Below are 20,772 nucleotides of genomic sequence, written 5' to 3'. Positions count from 1 at the left end.
GGCAGGTGCACTGAGGTACTGCAATACCAGGTCAATGCATGGAGTGAGCACAGCTAGCCTCTATTCCATCTCCCTGTTCCAAAAATCAATTTAATGTATGGTCCCCGGTTAGGGGACGTATCAGACATTAAACTGATAAGAACAGATGTTTTTTTTCTGAATAGCTTTTGTCTTACAGTCTTGAGGCATTTACAAAATCTCATGAAAAAGTGCAGATACACAAACAGATATAGATCTCACACACAATTATTTTTCTAAATTTTTTTTTTTCCTTTCACTTTTGTTGTTTTGGCAAAAAATTTGAACCTTCCATTGACTCTAGTGATTGGTCAAGGTTTTTCAGGTTCAAAGGAAGAAACAGTGGAACCTAAGGCACACAAGAGAAATCAGAAGACTTGATGCAGTAAATGAGGCCCTCCCTTCTGGAGTTTTAGGTAATGGGGGGAAAACAACACGAACCAGAACTTAGAAGAGTCAGAAGGGGAGACCGGGGATAAGCGCAACCACTCTTATTCCTCCAATCGGAAACTTGTTAGAGTGATGACACTCTACATACTGTACATGCTCAGTTAGACCCTCCCCCACCAAGAAGACAGATGGCACTTTTTATTTTATTTATTTAAAAAAAAAACTTGTTTTGAAGTATGAAAGTAATCTTTTTTCATTAATCAAAATTTACTTAGTTTGAAGAATTATTTTGTTGACTTCTAAGCGACATGGCTTGCATGTGTCAGAGTCAGTATGTCTAGCTAGTACATGATGTTCTGTCATAAGAGATGAGGATGGTTGCACGCAACATTTTTCAATATTGTTAGTGCAGCATAAGCACAATTTATCTATTGTATTGCTCATGATGAACAGAACAGACGCATGTAAGACAAAGAGAGCCTAATGATAAACAAAATAATTCTCAAAATAACTTGTTTGTATTTTTTTGTGTGCGTGTGTGTGTTGGGGGTGTCATACAGTGAATAAAATCATCTAAAAGTAGAAATTGTATCCTGTCTGTTTTCAGTAGGCTATGCCAAGAGTGAGGAACAGAGTTACTAACAGAGCAGGTTCCCCTCAGTAATTTGGAATGAGCCAAAAATATAATCGGTGTCGAGGGCAGGACAGTCAGGGCGATGATGAATATTGATAACTGAATAAATAATACTATGATATTGTAAAACTATACCCATTTTCAGAAATCCTCGCTTACTGAGACAAAAAGCAGAAGTTAATTAGTGAAATTTAATGTATTCTTAACATGTTGCAACTGTCCCTAGAGTTGGGGTCAGTTGCAACATCTGAGTTTTTCCCCATTACTGTGACGTCATAAATCCTGACCCCAAATCAGCTGTGAGGTTAAGTGTGTGGTGTCTGAACAGTGAGTGAGAGTTTAAGAAAGCAGCTATCGGGGGAGAAAGAATAAAAGAAAAAAGACAAGCTGAAATTGAACGAATGAAACGAGACTTATCCCTATCCACAGCCTGCTGTATTTTTGCATCTGTGAAAAGATTCAGCACAAAGCCTCAACAATTTTTGTTTCCTCTGCTTCTAAATTCAAAATCACACCTAGTTGAACTATCACTGCACAATTTAGTTAACATTAGTGACTTTCCACGTCGAGTGCAAATGGCCCACACCACAGGTTTTACCAATAAAAGTTAACTCAGGGGGAACTATACAATACTAGGTGGAACAAACTGTAACTGTGCTACTGCCTGTTCAAAACAAATGAGAAGAAACCTAGCCTTATATATCTGGGTGTTTTTGTTGCTTTCTGTTGTACCGAAATTTTACTGAATCGTCATGTCCGAAACCACAGTGTGAATTGAACCATGACCTCTGTTTACCATTACACCGCCACAGATCATGCATACATGAATAATTTACACTGATTTTTTTCTTTATCGTCATTAAAAACCATTTTATCTTTAACACAAATGGAGTAAGACTCTAGACAACTAAAAATAATTTTAAAAATTAAATTACACGAAGTTTGTGTTGTGCATGTGTAAAGTATCTTCAGGACTTCTCTTTAAACTTAAAAAAAAAAAAAAAAAAAGTTTTCATTAAAAATTGTGTCAAAAAAAAAAAAGCAACTTTTCACCATTTGTGCAGGGCCAGGGTGAATCCTCATCATGAGTGTCCTGAGTGGATCTTTTGCCATGTCCTGGAAGTGCATAACGGCCTTGGCGAGAGGGTTCTCATGAGCCGCCATCCACAACAGGTCCTCATGCTTGTTCAGAAGAACAGGGTGGGCCTGTGCACTCGACTCACTGGCTCCAGTGGTAATGGTAAGAACAGATTTTTTTTTTTTTTTCCCTTCTTCATTAAACAGAAAATAACAATACAGAATCCAGGCACAAATGCAGTCCCCATGGCCATGTTTGTCATGGAATCCCAGTCCCAAGAACAAAATCAAACCAGCAAAACAGCATAAACAAAACAGAACCCCTTTTAACACATATGGCACTTATCAAAAAGGGGGACAACAAACTCAAAAACAAAAAACAGAACCATACTCCACCCACCCTCCAAAATGCAACACAGGACCATACCCGACCCGCCCTGCCCACGCTCCAAAATACAAAACAGGTCCACACCCCATCCCACCCGGCCCAACCACACCCACAGAAACAAAGTACAAACAAGGCAATACGCCACCAACCCTGTAAAATTCAACACAGGACTATACCCCACTCACCCTGTCCTCCCACACCCTCAGAAACAAACAGAACCATATTCCACCACCATCCAAAATACAACACAGGACCATACCCCACCCGCTCACACCCTCAGAAACAAACAAACAATACAACCAAACAGAACCATACCCCACCCCATCCTCCAAAGCATATCACCGGACCACCCTGCCTATCCGCACCCTCAGAAACAAACAAAAGAACCAAACACCACTAAAACTGTACACCCACATCTTTAAACGAAACCCCCTCACAGAGCCATTCCCGTCAGAGGATCACCCATCTCAAGGCGCTCATTCCCTTCTCTCCAGGGATGTGCAGCCCAAAAAGGTCGGTTTCCTCCTCAGCCACTAGGCCAAGGGCTCCAGGTGGCACATCATAAATTGGACTCCTTGTCTGGTATTTCAATTATTCATTCAAAGACTACAGCTTGTTATACAAAAGGTGAAAAGATCAATCTGAACAAAATTTAGTGAACATCTTTGTTGAAGGCCCTTGATGAATAATCATAACATCTGGAGACCTTTTGACAAATTCTGACCCATTTTCACTAAGGTCCTCTATGCCTTATGGGCGCACTGGGGCTCATTAAGGCATAAATATCAAAGGGTTAAATATGGAGAACGAAACCACTTTTAAAAACACGTTAGAAATTTTGTCATTAATCATGTAGATCAGTACATACAAATGTAAACATCTACTGTCTATTTAGGCCTAATTGGCTCAAACTGCAGAAGGGCTCATACTGCCGATGCATCCCTGAACCTGCTCATTGCCGCTCGTGGCTGTATTTATTATTATTATTCTGCTTCTTCCCTACAATGCTCTGGCCAGACCAAACTGTAAGTCCTAGAGACATGAAACTTTGTCAATAGGTAGTACTCCCTCAAGCTACTGAAATAAACCCAATCAGCCTAAAGGGGACGCTGTTGCACAGCACAATACGTTTGACCTCCTAATCTGTAAATTGGAACTTTTTGCTCTGCCCACTTAAGATGTTTCGCAATATTGCACAATATGCAAAACCTACTTTTGCGAACTAGTCCTAGAGTTTTCGCTCAATTCTCATGCCACAATTCACAAGAGCCTGAACCTTAATTTTTTTTTTTAAATCTTGACTTTTATGAACAATATGGCTGCCATGTGCTAATTAACACTTCTGAAATAACTTAGTATTATTTTAAAATTTCTATAACTCAAAGACACTTCACCAAAATAATCTGAAACTGAAAATGCTTATTCAGAAATACATTTCGAGATAGCCCATCAATTTTGGTACACCTATGTCATTAGGGGGCACTGTAACAAACATCTGTTTCTGAGCCTCCACACATCCAATCAAGCTGAAATTTTTGCAGCTAGCAACTACTTGACAGACTGTAAGTGAATGTCAAAGGACAATTTAATACATTGAAATTTTTAGTCACTATCAGTGAATCAGCTTTCAGCAGCCATTTGAAAGGCTTGTAATTGACCAATCATCATGAAACTTGAACGGTGTCTCTAAGTAGCCACTTCCTAACAACCAGTTAAGTTCCCAAACTTTTGCCCACTAGGGGATGGCTGTTTATGGAAAAAGTAATTATCACATACATTTTTTTTTTCCCATTTCTGGTCTGATAACTGGTCTTCTCTAATGTAGTGCTGTGGGCCAAGCAAATTTCTCCATTACAAGTGTCTTACAAAAAAATGCAGTTTTTTGCAATCGTTAACTGTGTGAGAACCACATTTTTTGAACAAGTCTCTGGGTTTTGATCCAAACATTTCAAAAGTCAACTAGAAATACTGGACTGCATGCATGTCCAACGTTTAATAGCTCATGACATATGAATTAAAGCATGTATCATCTTTAAAGACCACTGCTTGACAATGACAAATAAAAGGCTTTTGATAAGCTCTGACTTCCTTGCATTTTTCCTCCTCTCTCTGTAGATAAGACCCAAACTGCATTAGGCCTCATTAGGCCTAGTGGGCTAAGACTGCTTTAGGGCATATTGTGCTGACGTGTGCTTGGACGTGCTCATTGCCGCATGCAGCTATATTGTTCTCTTTGGTTTTTTATTAGGGCATCTGAATGAGCACTAAACTCACGGCAGCAAACTGATCTGAAAATAAAATTAATTAATTAAATAAATGAAGCCAGAAATTACAACTAATGTCACTCTTCTTGTGCACCAAGGAAATCCCTCCAAGAAAATGCCTCCACCCACATCACACACCAGAGATGCTCCTTAATTTTTGTTTATATGCATTAAATATATGAGAGCTGATGGAGACAAAACAGCCGCAACAAAGTCGCAACAAAGCAAAATCATAAAAAAATTTATCAATAAAACCTTCATTCATTTTTCTTACACATCAAAAGATTCTACATGATCATAAAAGGGGCCAGCCATTTACACTAGAAAGTTCTCTACATGCACATTGCTCATTTTCTATCAAAATAAACAAAGTCTCAAAAGGGTACATGCAAAAAAAACAAACAAAAAAAAAAACAAAACAAAACTAACACAATTCCCATAATAATAAAAACTTAGATATCATATATCCATGGATATTACATTCAGCAGTCCTCACGTCTTATAAAGCTAAAAATACTACACCACAACTGTAATCAATAGCAATTTCACACCTCTTTACAAAACATGCTAGCATATCATTATTGGTGAATAAAGTCTTCCTTTGAACAGTGAAATCAGGGGAGAGCGCGAACGCAGTCCCCCACTACCAGAAATTATGCAGTCGAGATTCCCACATTTGGGGAATTCGCAGGGGTCAGCACAACCGGAGTGCAATGGCTGAGCCTCACCCTGGGTGAACCACCTTCTTGATCATGGTATCTCCCCTGCCAGGTAAGTATGAGTTCTACACGCACTGGACAGCGGGATCACCACTGGCTGGACTATTCACTGTGATGGTGAATGCTTCATTCACCACATAACCAAACAATGAAATCTAAGAGGGGGAAAAAAAAACAAAAAAACATGAAAAAAACATAAAAAATAATAAAAAATAAAAAAAACACATTCTGCATAGAACATATTGTACATACAAAAGGATATGCAGCTGTTTTTCTTGTGAATAAAACCCAGAACACCACTTCCCATGATGCACTGCTTCTGAATATGTAATCAACTCAACCCTCGCAAGCATTTATGTTCTGTTTGGTTTAATATTAGCACATCTAAATGAGCACTAAACTCTTGCAAGCCAGCTGATTTGGAAAAATAACTACAGCCAGAAATTAAACCACTGCTTTCACTGTTCTCATGCACCAAAGGAAACAACAAAAAGAAAATGTCTCCTCCCACTACTACACACACCAGACACTAGGGGCGCTCTCCCCTTACTCCTTATTCATATGCATAAAAGGTCACAAGAATCGACACAGACAAAGCAACAAGCTGCCACAGAGCAAAAAAAAAGCCTTTTCACTTTTCTTATACTTTAGAAGGTTCAACGCTATTACAAAAGGAACCTGAGACTTAAAAAAATAAAAAAATAAAAATAAAATAAAAATGAAATGAAATAAAAGTAAGAAAAGCTCAGAAGTTCTCTACATATGTATTTCTTAGCTTTTGTCAGATTGTTGACCAAACTATTTATCAACATAAAATTCCCCACCAAAAAAACCTGGTACAAGCAAAAAAACAAACATAATTCCACAATCCCCCTAAAAACAAAGTCCTCCCTAAAAAAATATTATTTCACTAAGCACTTATCACAGCTTAAACAGTTACAAATACTAAATGACAGCTACAACAAATATCATTTACCAATCAAACAACTCCTCACACGGCATGCATTAATAATACATGAACAAAATCTTCTTTTATACAGTGAAATCAGGGGAGAGCGCGAACGCAGTCCCCCACTACCAGAAATTATGCAGTCGAGATTCCCACATTTGGGGAATTCGCAGGGGTCAGCACAACCGGAGTGCAATGGCTGAGCCTCACCCTGGGTGAACCACCTTCTTGATCATGGTATCTCCCCTGCCAGGTAAGTATGAGTTCTACACGCACTGGACAGCGGGATCACCACTGGCTGTACCACTCACTGTGATGGTGAACACTTCATTCACCACATAACCAAACAATGAAATCTTTAAAAAGAAAAAAAACAATACATGTACTGCATAGTACATACTGTACATACATAAATGTGTGGCCGTTTTTCAGAACACCACTTCCCATGATGCACTGCTTCTGAATATGTAATCAACTCAACTCTCGCAAGCATTTATGTTTCTCTTTGGTTTAATATTAGCGCATCTAAATGAGCACTAAACTCACTGAAGCCAGCTGATCTGGAAAAAATATATATATATATAAATAACTACAGCCAGAAATTAAACCACTACTTTAACTGTTCTTATGCACCAGTGAAATCAACAAAACATCTCCACACACTAGTACAGACATCAGACACTAGGGGCACTCTCTCCTTGCTCTTTATCTGCATTAAAGTCACAAGAACAGACACAGACAAAACAACGAGCTGCCACAGAGCAAAAAAAAGCCTTTATTCACTTTTCTTACCCATTAGAAAATTCAACATTGTCATAAAAGGAAGAAAAAGACTTTTGCGAACTAGTCCTAGGTTTTTCGCTCAACCCTCAAGTAACAAGTTATTTAAAAAATTCACAAGAGTCTGGAGCTTAACAATTATCAAAAACATTTACAAAACATTTTGTAAACAATATGGCTCCCATATGCTAATTAACCCTTCTGAAATAATTCAGATTTAAATGTACAATTCTACAGCCAAGAATGTTTCACATAAAAAATTTGAAACTCGAAACGCTTTTTCAGCAGATCATTTGGAGGTAGTGTATGTATATTGGTGCACATACATCCTTAGGGGGCGCTATAATGGCTAAATAACTTTCTCTCGTTCACTCAAACAAGCTGAAATTTTGCAGGCAGCATCTATTAGACAGACTATAAGTGAACATTTAAAGACAATGACACATTGAAATTTATGGCCGCCATCAGCCAATCAGCATTCAGCAGGCTTTTGACAGACTTAACATTGACCAATCACCAGGAAACTTGAATAGTGTCTCTAAGTAGCCACTGTGACAACCAGTGAAGTTTCAATACACTATTCATGACGCTATTCATGAAAATCAAGTAATTATTACATATACCTAATTTTATTTTTGGTCCAATAACTGTTTTTCTCCAATGTAGTGCAGTGGGACGAAAAAATTACAAGTTCATTAAAACAAAAAAGTTAAAGTAACCATTAACTGCTTCATAACTATTCTTTTCAAAGTAGTCTCTGGATTTTCATCCTAACTTTTCGAAATTGGTCTAGAAACACTCAGAGGTCTCTCTAAGTAAATAATTTTTTAAAAAACGTTGACTTTATTACTCAACATGGTGTTGCTCTATCAATTAATCACTGCGGCCATGGCATTGCTAGCTTAAATTGCTATAACTCAGCAGTCCTTGGCCCGATCATCTCAAAACTTCACAGGGGTGTATATATTGACACACTGACGGTGTCTGGAATTTCTTCCAGATCGGCCTTTAGGGAACACTTTAGCACTCTAAAACACTAAAAATCTGCATTTTTAATTATTTACAATGTTGTTATGAAGTCCAGAGATAAACAATTGGTGCCATCTGATTCAGTTCACTGACCTGAATAACTTCATAATTACATGTTATGTCATAAACTGGACTTCTTGTCTGGTATTTTGGCTTTTTTGTTCAAAGACTACAGCTTATTATACAAAGGTCAAAAGGTCAATCTGAACAAAATTCAGTGAACATTTGTTGAAGGTCCTTGATCAATGATCATAACATATGGAGATCTGACAAATTACAACCCACTTCCCCTTAACTCCTCTATGCCAAACGGGTCCCCTTATGGGTGCACTGGGCCTCATTATTACATACATACTAAAGGGTTAATTATGGAGAACCAAACCACTTTGCAAACACAACTGTGAGAAATGTTGCCATTAAATCATGCAGTTTTGACCTCTATGTTGACAATTTCTTGCATGTTCTACAAACCTTTGATGATCAGTACAAATGAATGTAAACATGTTTAAATTGCACTGCTCATTGTTTATGGCAACAGATGGCCTTTTGATAAACGGACTTCCTTTCAGTTTATTTCTCTCTGCCAAACAGCGTTAGGCCTTCTTAGGCCTAACTGGTTTAAACTGTAGAAGGGCTCATGCTGCTGATGCGCATTTGAACCCGCTCATTGCTGCCTGCGGCTATATTTATTTTTATTAATCTGATTATTCTCTACAATGATCTGGCCAAACCAAATTGTAGATCCCAAAGACATGAAACTTCATCAACAGACAGTACTCTCTCCCACTACTCAGGCACATGAAATAAGCCCAGCTGGCATAAAGGGGATGCAGCTGTGCAGCACAGTGCGTTTGACCTTTGAACTTCTAGAGGAACATTTTTAAATTTTCCTGATTCCTTCGGTCAAACCAAAGTAATCTGTAATGTGGAACTTCTTCCTCTGCTCACTTAGATTTTTCACAAAATTGCTTAATATGGGAAACCTACTTTTGCAAACTAGTCAGAGGGTTTTTGCTCAATTCTCATACAACTGGTGTCAAAAAATTCAAAAGAGCCTGAACCTCAATAATTAGCAAAGAATCTTGACTTTTATAAAAAATATGGCTGCCATATGCTAATAAACACATCTGAAATAATTTGTAAGCTCAAAAATTGTACAACTCAATGCTTTATCAAAATCTGCAACTTGAATATGCTTATTCAGTACATTCAGGGGTAGCCCATCAATTGTGGTACAATTACATCATTGAGGAGCACCATAACTGTTAAAGATCTATCTTTCTCAGAATCTGTACATCCAATCAAGCTGAAATTTCTGCAGCTAGCAACTACTTGACAGACTGTAAGTGGATATCAAAGGACAATTTAATACATTGAAATTTATGGTCACTCAGCAAATCAGCTTTTAGCAGGCATTTAAGAGGCTTATCATTTACCAATCATGAAACTCAAATGGTGTCTCTAAGGAGCCACTTTCTAAGAAGCTGTTAAGTTCCCAAACCTTTGGCCACTAGGGGTGGAAGTTTATGAAAATAAAGTAAATATTACATGTACATATTTTTTTTCTTTTGGTCCAATAAATGGTTTCCTCTAATGTAGTGCAGTGGACCAAACTAAATTGCCATTACAAGTGTATCAAAAATGCAATTTTTTTTTTGCAATAATAAACTGTTGGAGAACCATACTTTTCAAATTAGTCCCTGGGTTTTGATCAAAACTTTTCGAAATTGGTCCAGAAATACTCTTTGTCCTCTCTATCATATCAATAATCATAACATAGGGAGACATACAAAAAATTCTGAACCACTTTCATTTAGCCCCTCTTTGGCAAAAGGGCCTAGTGAGTGCACTGGGCCTCATATTGTGCATATCAAAACGTTAGACATTAAGAACCAAACCACTTTCCAGATACAACTGACAAATGTTACCATTAGTCATGTATTTTTGACATCCATGTTCACAATCTGTTGCATGTCCAAAGCTTAATAGCTCATGACATATGAAATGAAGCATGTATCATGTTTAAAGACCACTGCTTGACAATTATGACAGGCCTTTTGATAAACTCTGACTTTCTTGCATTTTTCATTCTTTCTCTGTAGATAAGGCCCAAACTGCATTGGGCTTTGTTAGGCCTAGTTGGCTAAAACTGCATCAGGGCATACTGTGCTGATATGTGCTTGGACCCGATTGTTGCCGCTTGCAGCTTTATTGTTCTCTTTGGTTTTTTATTAGGGCATCTGAATGAGCACTAAACTCAGGTCAGCCAATTGATCTAAAATAAATAAATAAATAAATTAAATAAAGCCAGAAATTACAACTGCTGCTGTCACTTCTTGTTCATTTAGGAAATTGACAAAGAAAACACCTCCACCCACATCAGACATCAGAGATGCTCACCCCTTACTCTTTGTTTATGTGCATTGAATTCTCAAGAGCTGACAGAGACAACCAGTTGCAACAAAGCAAAAATAAAAAAAGCCTTCAATCCCTTTTCTTACACATCACAAGACTGAACACTGTCACAAAGGGGCCAACCACTTTCCAAAAAAAAATATATCAAACTAAAAACCCAGAAACAAAACCCTAGATGTTCTCTGTATACATACCGCTCTGTGTCAGACTGTGGACCAAACCATTTTCATATATCAAAATAAAGAAGTCTCAAAAAAGGTACATCAAAAAAGAAAAAAAAACGTGAACATAATTCCACAATTCCCTTAATTATAAAGACCTCCACATGGATATTATTACACTAAGCAGCCATCACATCTTAAACAGATGAAAATACTACAACAACTAACAACTAGCACACCAAATTCACACCTCCTTACAAAACATGCTAACACAACATCATTGGATAAATAAAGTCTTCCTTTGAACAGTGAAATCAGGGGAGAGCGCGAACGCAGTCCCCCACTACCAGAAATTATGCAGTCGAGATTCCCACATTTGGGGAATTCGCAGGGGTCAGCACAACCGGAGTGCAATGGCTGAGCCTCACCCTGGGTGAACCACCTTCTTGATCATGGTATCTCCCCTGCCAGGTAAGTATGAGTTCTACACGCACTGGACAGCGGGATCACCACTGGCTGGACTATTCACTGTGATGGTGAATGCTTCATTCACCACATAACCAAACAATGAAATCTAAGAGGGGGAAAAAAAAACAAAAAAACATGAAAAAAACATAAAAAATAATAAAAAATAAAAAAAACACATTCTGCATAGAACATATTGTACATACAAAAGGATATGCAGCTGTTTTTCTTGTGAATAAAACCCAGAACACCACTTCCCATGATGCACTGCTTCTGAATATGTAATCAACTCAACCCTCGCAAGCATTTATGTTCTGTTTGGTTTAATATTAGCACATCTAAATGAGCACTAAACTCTTGCAAGCCAGCTGATTTGGAAAAATAACTACAGCCAGAAATTAAACCACTGCTTTCACTGTTCTCATGCACCAAAGGAAACAACAAAAAGAAAATGTCTCCTCCCACTACTACACACACCAGACACTAGGGGCGCTCTCCCCTTACTCCTTATTCATATGCATAAAAGGTCACAAGAATCGACACAGACAAAGCAACAAGCTGCCACAGAGCAAAAAAAAAGCCTTTTCACTTTTCTTATACTTTAGAAGATTCAACGCTATTACAAAAGGAACCGGAGACTTAAAAAAATAAAAAAATAAAAATAAAATAAAAATGAAATGAAATAAAAGTAAGAAAAGCTCAGAAGTTCTCTACATATGTATTTCTTAGCTTTTGTCAGATTGTTGACCAAACTATTTATCAACATAAAATTCTCCACCAAAAAAACCTGGTACAAGGAAAAAAAACAAACATAATTCCACAATCCCCCTAAAAACAAAGTCCTCCCTAAAAAAATATTATTTCACTAAGCACTTATCACAGCTTAAACAGTTACAAATACTAAATGACAGCTACAACAAATATCATTTACCAATCAAACAACTCCTCACACGGCATGCATTAATAATACATGAACAAAATCTTCTTTTATACAGTGAAATCAGGGGAGAGCGCGAACGCAGTCCCCCACTACCAGAAATTATGCAGTCGAGATTCCCACATTTGGGGAATTCGCAGGGGTCAGCACAACCGGAGTGCAATGGCTGAGCCTCACCCTGGGTGAACCACCTTCTTGATCATGGTATCTCCCCTGCCAGGTAAGTATGAGTTCTACACGCAATGGACAGCGGGATCACCGCTGGCTGGACGATTCACTGTGATGGTGAACACTTCATTCACCACATAACCAAACAATGAAACCTTTAAAAGGAAAAAAAGAAAAAAAAACACCACATGTACTGCATAGTACACACTGTACATACAAAAGTATATGTAGCCGTTTTTCTTGTGAATAAAACCCAGAACACCAACTCCCATGATGCACTGCTTCTGAATCTGTAATCCTCTCACAACTCTTTGATCTTTTGGTTCTCTTTGGTTTTATATTAGCGCATCTGAATGAAAAAAACTCATGGCAGCCAACTGATCTGAATGAATAAACAAATATATAACTACAGCCAGAAATCACAACCGCTGCTTTCACTGTTCCCATGCACCAAAGAAAACAACAAAAAGAAAATGTCTCCTCCCACTACTACACACATCAGACACTAGGGGCGCTCTCCCCTTACTCTTTATTCATATGCATTAAAAACACAAGAATAGATACAGACAAAGCGACGAGCTGCCACGGAGCCAAAAAAAACATTTCATTCACTTTTTTCTTACACATCAGAAGATTCAACACTGTCATAAAAAAACACAGACTTCAAAATATTAAATAAAAAGGTTCACAAGCTCTCTACACGTGTATTCCTTAGCTTTTTTGTCAGATGATTGTGGACCAAACCATTTATTAACATAAAATCCCTCCCCACCCCAAAAAAACCTGGTGGATGAAATAGAGAAAGCCATGAACATAATTCCACAATTCCCTAAATAACAAGGACTTCCCTGAGAATATTTTTACTAAGCAGCCATCACAACTTATACAGCTACATATAGTAAAGTACAACTATAACAAAAGACCACATGCCAATCTGACAATTCTTCACTGAACATACAATAGCACCACCATGTGAACAAAGTCTTCCTTTGAACAGTGAAATCAGGGGAGAGCGCGAACGCAGTCCCCCACTACCAGAAATTATGCAGTCGAGATTCCCACATTTGGGGAATTCGCAGGGGTCAGCACAACCGGAGTGCAATGGCTGAGCCTCACCCTGGGTGAACCACCTTCTTGATCATGGTATCTCCCCTGCCAGGTAAGTATGAGTTCTACACGCACTGGACAGCGGGATCACCACTGGGTGGACTATTCACTGTGATGGTGAACACTTCATTCACCACATAACCAAACAATGAAATCTTTAAAAGGAATAAAAACACCACATGTACTACATAGTACATACTGTACATACATAAGTATTTGTAGCCATTTTTCTTATGAATAAAACCCAGAACACCAACTCCCATGATGCACTGCTTCTGAATATGTAATACACTCACAACTGTCTCAAGCATTTATGTTCTCTTTGGTTTTATATTAGCGCATCCACATGAAAAATCTCATGGCAGCCAACCGATCTGAATGAATAAATAAATGAATACATAAATAACTAACTACAGCCAGAAATCACAACCACTGCTTTCACTGTTCTCATGCACCAAAGGAAACAACAAAAAGAAAATGTCTCCTCCCACCACTACACACATCAGACACTAGGGGCGCTCTCCCCTTACTCTTTATTCATATGCACTAAAAACACAAGAACAGACACAGACAAAGCAACGAGCTGCCACAGAGCCAAAAAAACCATTCACTCACTTTTCTTACACATCAGAAGATTCAACATTGTCATAGAAATAACCAGAGACTTCAAAAAAAAAAAATAAAAAAGGTTCACAAGCTCTCTACATGTGTATTTCTTAGCTTTTTTTTTGTCAAATTGTGGACCAAACTATTTATCAACATAAAATCCCTTCCCACCCCAAAAAAAACCTGGTAGATGAAATAAATAGAGAAAGCCATGAACATAATTCCACAATTCCCTAAATAACAAGGACTTCCCTGAGAATATTTTTACTAAGCAGCCATCACAACTTATACAGCTACATATAGTAAAGTACAACTATAACAAAAGACCACATGACAATCTGATAATTCTTCACTGAACATACAATAGCACCACCATGTGAACAAAGTCTTCCTTTGAACAGTGAAATCAGGGGAGAGCGCGAACGCAGTCCCCCACTACCAGAAATTATGCAGTCGAGATTCCCACATTTGGGGAATTCGCAGGGGTCAGCACAACCGGAGTGCAATGGCTGAGCCTCACCCTGGGTGAACCACCTTCTTGATCATGGTATCTCCCCTGCCAGGTAAGTATGAGTTCTACACGCACTGGACAGCAGGATCACCGCTGGCTGTACCATTCACTGTGATGGTGAACACTTCATTCACCACATAACCAAACAATGAAATCTTTAAAAAGAAAAAAAACAATACATGTACTGCATAGTACATGCTGTACATACATAAATGTGTGGCCGTTTTTCAGAACACCACTTCCTATGATGCACTGCTTCTAAATATGTAATCAACTCAACTCTCGCAAGCATTTATGTTTTCTTTGGTTTAATATTAGCGCATCTAAATTAGCACTAAACCCATTGAAGCCAGCTGATCTTGGGGAAAAATAAAAAAATAACTAAAGCCAGAAATTAAATCGCTGCTTTAACTGTTCTTTTGCACCAATGAAATCAACAAAAAGAAAATGTACTACAGACATCAGACACTAGGGGCACTCTCTCCTTGCTCTTTATCTGCATTAAAGTCACAAGAAGCCACAGAGCAAAAAAAGCCTTTATTCACTTTTCTTACCCATCAGAAGATTCAACATTGTCATTAAAGGAACCAGAGACTTGGGGGGCGAACTAGTCCTAGGTTTTTTTGCTCAACTCTCAAGTAACAAGTTATTTACAAAATTCAGAGTCTGGAGCTTAATAATTACCAAAAAAAATGTTAATTAATTGTGTCTTTGTTAACTGATATATATTATACACTGGTTTTAATGCTTCTCTTGTTTGTAACCCCTTAGGATGGTATGGTCCATAGAAGGGGAGGTATTAAGGCAGCAGTGCATGTGAGAGGGAAGGACAGCTTGGAGCAGACGAGTCGTCTGCTAAGGGTGGCAGGGCTTAGCAGGCGGGCTCGTAGACCAGAGAGGTAGTCTAGAGGCTGGGAGAAGCCCGGTGACTGTTTTTAATGCATTTCCTTTCTTTTCTTTGTTGTATTTTTTTCCCCTATTTTTTGGTAAACTTTAATAAATAGACAAGAATTGATGGATCCTCACTTTTGCGTTCTTCCGAAGTTTTTGCAGCAGCCTCATCCCATCCACCACACACGGTCACATTACCACAAATGATGGCAGCGGAAAACAGTGTGAAGGCACGGCCCCGCCAGAGGGGGCAGTAACTATTCAGCGAGCCATTAGAAGCCGCCACAAAGGAAGACGCGGCTCGAGAGGTAAAGACGGGAATGTTAGAAGGAGCAGGGGGAAAAAGTTCTTAGGATGCCTCCAAAAAGAATAACAGCGGCACCGTCGCGTGAGGTGGAACAAGGTGAGGAGGAGTTAAGCGAATCTCAACCTTCATCCCCCCAGATCTTGAGCAGTACGGCATGCAGCGTCAATCAGCTCAGTGAGTTGCTTCAGAGTTTTATGAAAACCCAAAATGACAGAGAGAAAGTTCAGGAAGAGAGGTGAAGGACCCATACCCAATGCCCAGAGCAGATGAGCTGATTGAGAGGTTGGGTAAGGCAAGTTTTCTTACCACCCTTGATCTAAGTAAAGGGTACTGGCAGGTCCCGTTAGATCCAGCAGCTAGAGAGTTGACTGCATTTAGAGTACCGAGTGGACTGTATCATTTTAAAGTCATGGCTTTTGGTTTGCACGGAGCGGCTGCAACTTTCCAAAGACTTATGGACAAAATATTAAGGGGCACTGAAGAATATGCTGCATGTTATATTGATGTAATTATTTACAGTATGACATGGGAGGATCATTTGAATCATCTTGCTAATGTTTTCCAGAAACTTGCAGCTGCAGAACTTAGTCAACCCCTGTTAAGTACAGCGTTGCCAAGTCCGAGGTCTCCTACTTGGGGTATGTGCTGGGAAATAGAGTCATTAGACCACAGGTGGACAAGGTTGAAGCCATCAGGGCAAGCCCAGTTCCAACAACCAAGAAAAGGGTGAGGTCATTTCTGGGGTTAGTTGGATGGTATCGACGTTTCATACCGGACTTTGCCAGTCTTGCAGCAGTATTAACAGACCTCACAAAAAAAAGGACATGCACCAAAGAGTAAGGTGGACTGCAGAATGTGAAGCTGCATTTCAACACGTCAAGAACTGTATGTGTTCTTAACCTGTACTGAGAAGTCCAGATTTTAGTAAACCTTTCACAGTGCAAACTGATGCTTCTGGTCGGGGTCTAGGAACTGTGTTACTTCAAGGGGAAGGCGAAGCCTATTTTGTATATCAGTCGGAAGTTATTCCCAAGGGAAACTAGATATTCAACGGTAGAGAAGGAGGCACTAGCTGTAAAGTGGGCCTTAGATTCTCTAAAGTATTATCTGATTGGGGCTGAGTTTATCCTTGAAACAGACCACAAAGCACTGCAATGGATGGCATGCATGAAAGACACCAATGCAAGAAGTACGAGGTGGCATTTATTGTACTTTGTACTTTTTGTTCCTTGTTGCACCGTGTTGTTCCTGGAGGAACGTAATTTCGCTCCACTGTGTACTTGTACATAGATGGAATGACAAAAGCCTCTTGACTTGATCTTTGCAACCTTTTAGGTTCACAATTCAGTATAAGAAAGGTTCCAAAAATATTATCACTGACTACTTGTCTCGTCATTCTGAGGACTGACTTCGCTTAGGGTGGGGGGCGTGTGATGATGTCAAGGTGCCAGACACATCACCAATGAGGTTACATCCACTCTACACCTTTAGTAATGTGAAATGCATCTAGATCGGATTAAGCTATCTTAAGAAGGGGCATACACACCTGTAAGAAATTATATTGTTGGGCGTAATAGTACTTACCTGGTTAATCTACTAGAGGGGGGTGGGGGGGTGTCTTCAGTCAGCAGCTCCCGTAGAGAGAGAACGGAGAAATTGACCATTGGATTACTCTGTAGACTTATTATATGTATATAGATAAATTTAAATTAGTCATGTCTTTGTTAACTAATATATATTATGTACTGGTTTTAATGCTTCTCTTGTTTGTAACCCCTTAGGATGGTATGTTCCATGGAAGGGGAGGTATTAAGGCAGCAGTGCACGTGAGAGGGAAGGACAGCTTGGAGCAGACGAGTCGTCTGCTAAGGGTGGCAGGGCTTAGCAGGCGGGCTCGAAGATCAGGGGGGCAGTCTAGAGGCTGGGAGAAGCCCGGTGACTGTTTTTATGCATTTCCTTTTTCTTCTTTGTTGTATTTTTTTGGGAACTTTAATAAATAGACAAGAATTGATGGATCCTCACTTTTGCGTTCTTCCGAAGTTTTTGCAGCAGCCTCATCTCATCCACCACACACGGTCACATTACCACACTAGCATACTAAAATGTATAGTTAAACATTGGAGAGTACTCATACTGTTTGAATTAGGATGACTTTTACTCAACATGGTCTCGCTCAATCAATTAATCATTGCAGCCATGGCATTGCTAGCTTCAACTGCTAGAATTCATCAGTAATTGGTCTGATCATCTCAACACTACAATGACTCAAATTTTGAGGCTATGATGAGGTCTGCAAAATTTGGTCCAGATTGGCCTTTAGGAGGCACTTTAGCACTCAACACAAGTAAAATAATTAAAAATGCAATTGTTATTTTCAAGTCTAGAGATAAACATTTGGCGCCATTTGATTCAGTTCACTGATCTGAACAACTTTATAATCATGTGTCATAAATCGGACTCCTTGTCTGGTGATTTCAATTAGTCATTCAAAGACTACCGGATACTATAGAAAGGTCAAAAGGTCAATGTGGACAAAACTTGATCAATAATCATAACATTTGGAGACCTTTTAACAAAAAAACAGAGACTTCAAAATATTAAATAAAAGGTTCACAAGCTCTCTACATGTGTATTTCTTAGCTTTTTTGTCAGATTGTGGACCAAACCATTTATCAACATAAAATCCCTCCCCACCCCAAAAAAACCTGGTAGATGAAATAAATAGAGAGAGCCATGAACATAATTCCACAATTCCCTAAATAACAAACACTTCCCCATGAACACTATTTCACTAAGCACTCGTCAGAACCTTTACAGCTTCATATACTAAATAACAACTATAACAAAGACCACATGACAATCTAATAATTCCTCACAGTACATGCAACATCACCACCATGTGAACAACGTCTTCCTTTGAACAGTGAAATCAGGGGAGAGCGCGAACGCAGTCCCCCACTACCAGAAATTATGCAGTCGAGATTCCCACATTTGGGGAATTCGCAGGGGTCAGCACAACCGGAGTGCAATGGCTGAGCCTCACCCTGGGTGAACCACCTTCTTGATCATGGTATCTCCCCTGCCAGGTAAGTATGAGTTCTACACGCACTGGACAGCGGGATCACCACTGGCTGGACTATTCACTGTGATGGTGAACACTTCATTCACCACATAACCAAACAATGAAATCTTTAAAAAGAAAAAAAAACAATACATGTACTGCATAGTACATACTGTACATACATAAATGTGTAGCCATTTTTCTTACGAATAAAACCCAGAACACCAACTCCCATGATGCACGGCTTCTGAATATGTAATCAACTCAACTCTCGCAAGCATTTATGTTCTCTTTGGTTTAATATTAGCGCATCTAAATTAGCACTAAACTCACTGAAGCCAGCTGATCTGGAAAAAATATATATATAAATAACTACAGCCAGAAATTAAACAACTACTTTAACTGTTCTTATGCACCAATGAAATCAACAAAACATCTCCACACACTAGTACAGACATCAGACACTAGGGGCACTCTCTCCTTGCTCTTTATCTGCATTAAAGTCACAAGAATCGACACAAAGCAACAAGCTGCCACAGAGCAAAAAAGCCTTTATTCACTTTTCTTACCCATCAGAAAATTCAACATTGTCATAAAAGGAAGAAAAAAAAAAAAAAAAAACCTTTGCGAACTAGTCCTAGGTTTTTCACTCAACCCTCAAGTAACAAGTTATTTAAAAAATTCACAAGAGTCTGGAGCTTAACAATTATCAAAAACATTTACAAAACATTTTGTAAACAATATGGCTCCCATATGCTAATTAACCCTTCTGAAATAACTTCACCAAAATAATCTGAAACTGAAAATGCTTATTCAGAAATACATTCCGAGATAGGTGTACCACAATTGATGGGCTATGTCATTAGGGGGCACTGTAACAAACATCTGTTTCTGAGCCTCCATACATCCTATCAAGCTGAAATTTTTGCAGCTAGCAACTACTTGACAGACTGTAAGTGAATATCAAAGGACAATTTAATACATTGAAATTTTTAGTCACTATCAGTGAATCAGCTTTCAGCAGCCATTTGAAAGGCTTGTAATTGACCAATCATCATGAACCTTGAACGGTGTCTCTAAGTAGCCACTTCCTAACAACCAGTTAAGTTCCCAAACTTTTGCCCACTAGGGGATGGCTGTTTATGGAAAAAGTAATTATCACATACATTTTTTTTTCCCATTTCTGGTCTGATAACTGGTCTTCTCTAATGTAGTGCTGTGGGCCAAGCAAATTTCTCCATTACAAGTGTCTTACAAAAAAATGCAGTTTGTTGCAATCGTTAACTGTGTGAGAACCACATTTTTTGAACAAGTCTCTGGGTTTTGATCCAAACATTTCAAAAGTCAACTAGAAATACTGGACTGCATGCATGTCCAACGTTTAATAGCTCATGACATATGAAATAAAGCATGTATCATCTTTAAAGACCACTGCTTGACAATGACAAATAAAAGGCTTTTGATAAGCTCTGACTTCCTTGCATTTTTCCTCCTCTCTCTGTAGATAAGACCCAAACTGCATTAGGCCTCATTAGGCCTAGTGGGCTAAGACTGCTTTAGGGCATATTGTGCTGACGTGTGCTTGGACGTGCTCATTGCCGCATGCAGCTATATTGTTCTCTTTGGTTTTTTTATTAGGGCATCTGAATGAGCACTAAACTCACGGCAGCAAACTGATCTGAAAATAAAATTAATTAAATAAATATAGCCAGAAATTACAACTAATGTCACTCTTCTTGTGCATCAAGGAAATCCCTATAAGAAAATGCCTCCACCCACAACACACACCAGAGATGCTCCTTAATTTTTGTTTATATGCATTAAATATATGAGAGCTGATGGAGACAAAACAGCAAGTTGCAACAAAGCAAAATAATAAAAAAATTTATCAATAA

The 20,772-nt window shown here is 38.7% G+C and overlaps 1 long non-coding RNA gene, 7 other non-coding genes and 1 pseudogene across 8 annotated transcripts; 1 reads left to right on the top strand and 8 right to left on the bottom strand.

Moving 5' to 3' along the window:
- On the bottom strand, window positions 1-168 carry LOC118826785 (annotated as a pseudogene).
- A 5,218-nt stretch (window positions 169-5,386) lies between these two features.
- On the bottom strand, window positions 5,387-5,550 carry LOC118826773. Its single transcript, XR_005008782.1, has one exon. It is a non-coding gene; the product is annotated as a U1 spliceosomal RNA (small nuclear RNA).
- A 986-nt stretch (window positions 5,551-6,536) lies between these two features.
- Window positions 6,537-6,700, bottom strand: LOC118826772. Its single transcript, XR_005008781.1, has one exon. It is a non-coding gene; the product is annotated as a U1 spliceosomal RNA (small nuclear RNA).
- Window positions 6,701-11,139: 4,439 nt separating this feature from the next.
- Window positions 11,140-11,303, bottom strand: LOC118826771. The gene has a single exon (XR_005008780.1). It is a non-coding gene; the product is annotated as a U1 spliceosomal RNA (small nuclear RNA).
- Window positions 11,304-12,290: 987 nt separating this feature from the next.
- LOC118826770 lies at window positions 12,291-12,454 on the bottom strand. Its single transcript, XR_005008779.1, has one exon. It is a non-coding gene; the product is annotated as a U1 spliceosomal RNA (small nuclear RNA).
- Window positions 12,455-13,397: 943 nt separating this feature from the next.
- On the bottom strand, window positions 13,398-13,561 carry LOC118826769. Its single transcript, XR_005008778.1, has one exon. It is a non-coding gene; the product is annotated as a U1 spliceosomal RNA (small nuclear RNA).
- Window positions 13,562-14,514: 953 nt separating this feature from the next.
- On the bottom strand, window positions 14,515-14,678 carry LOC118826768. Its single transcript, XR_005008777.1, has one exon. It is a non-coding gene; the product is annotated as a U1 spliceosomal RNA (small nuclear RNA).
- A 1,132-nt stretch (window positions 14,679-15,810) lies between these two features.
- On the top strand, window positions 15,811-17,827 carry LOC118825868. Its single transcript, XR_005008697.1, has 2 exons — window positions 15,811-15,990; window positions 17,598-17,827. It is a non-coding gene; the product is annotated as an uncharacterized LOC118825868 (long non-coding RNA).
- A 919-nt stretch (window positions 17,828-18,746) lies between these two features.
- Window positions 18,747-18,910, bottom strand: LOC118826811. The gene has a single exon (XR_005008813.1). It is a non-coding gene; the product is annotated as a U1 spliceosomal RNA (small nuclear RNA).
- Between the last annotated feature and the right edge of the window lie 1,862 nt (window positions 18,911-20,772).

The sequence above is a fragment of the Colossoma macropomum genome, unplaced genomic scaffold (genome assembly GCF_904425465.1).
Source record: "Colossoma macropomum unplaced genomic scaffold, Colossoma_macropomum, whole genome shotgun sequence".
In the NCBI taxonomy this organism is placed as follows: Eukaryota; Metazoa; Chordata; class Actinopteri; order Characiformes; family Serrasalmidae; genus Colossoma; species Colossoma macropomum.
This window is presented reverse-complemented; position numbering and strand designations above follow the sequence as displayed.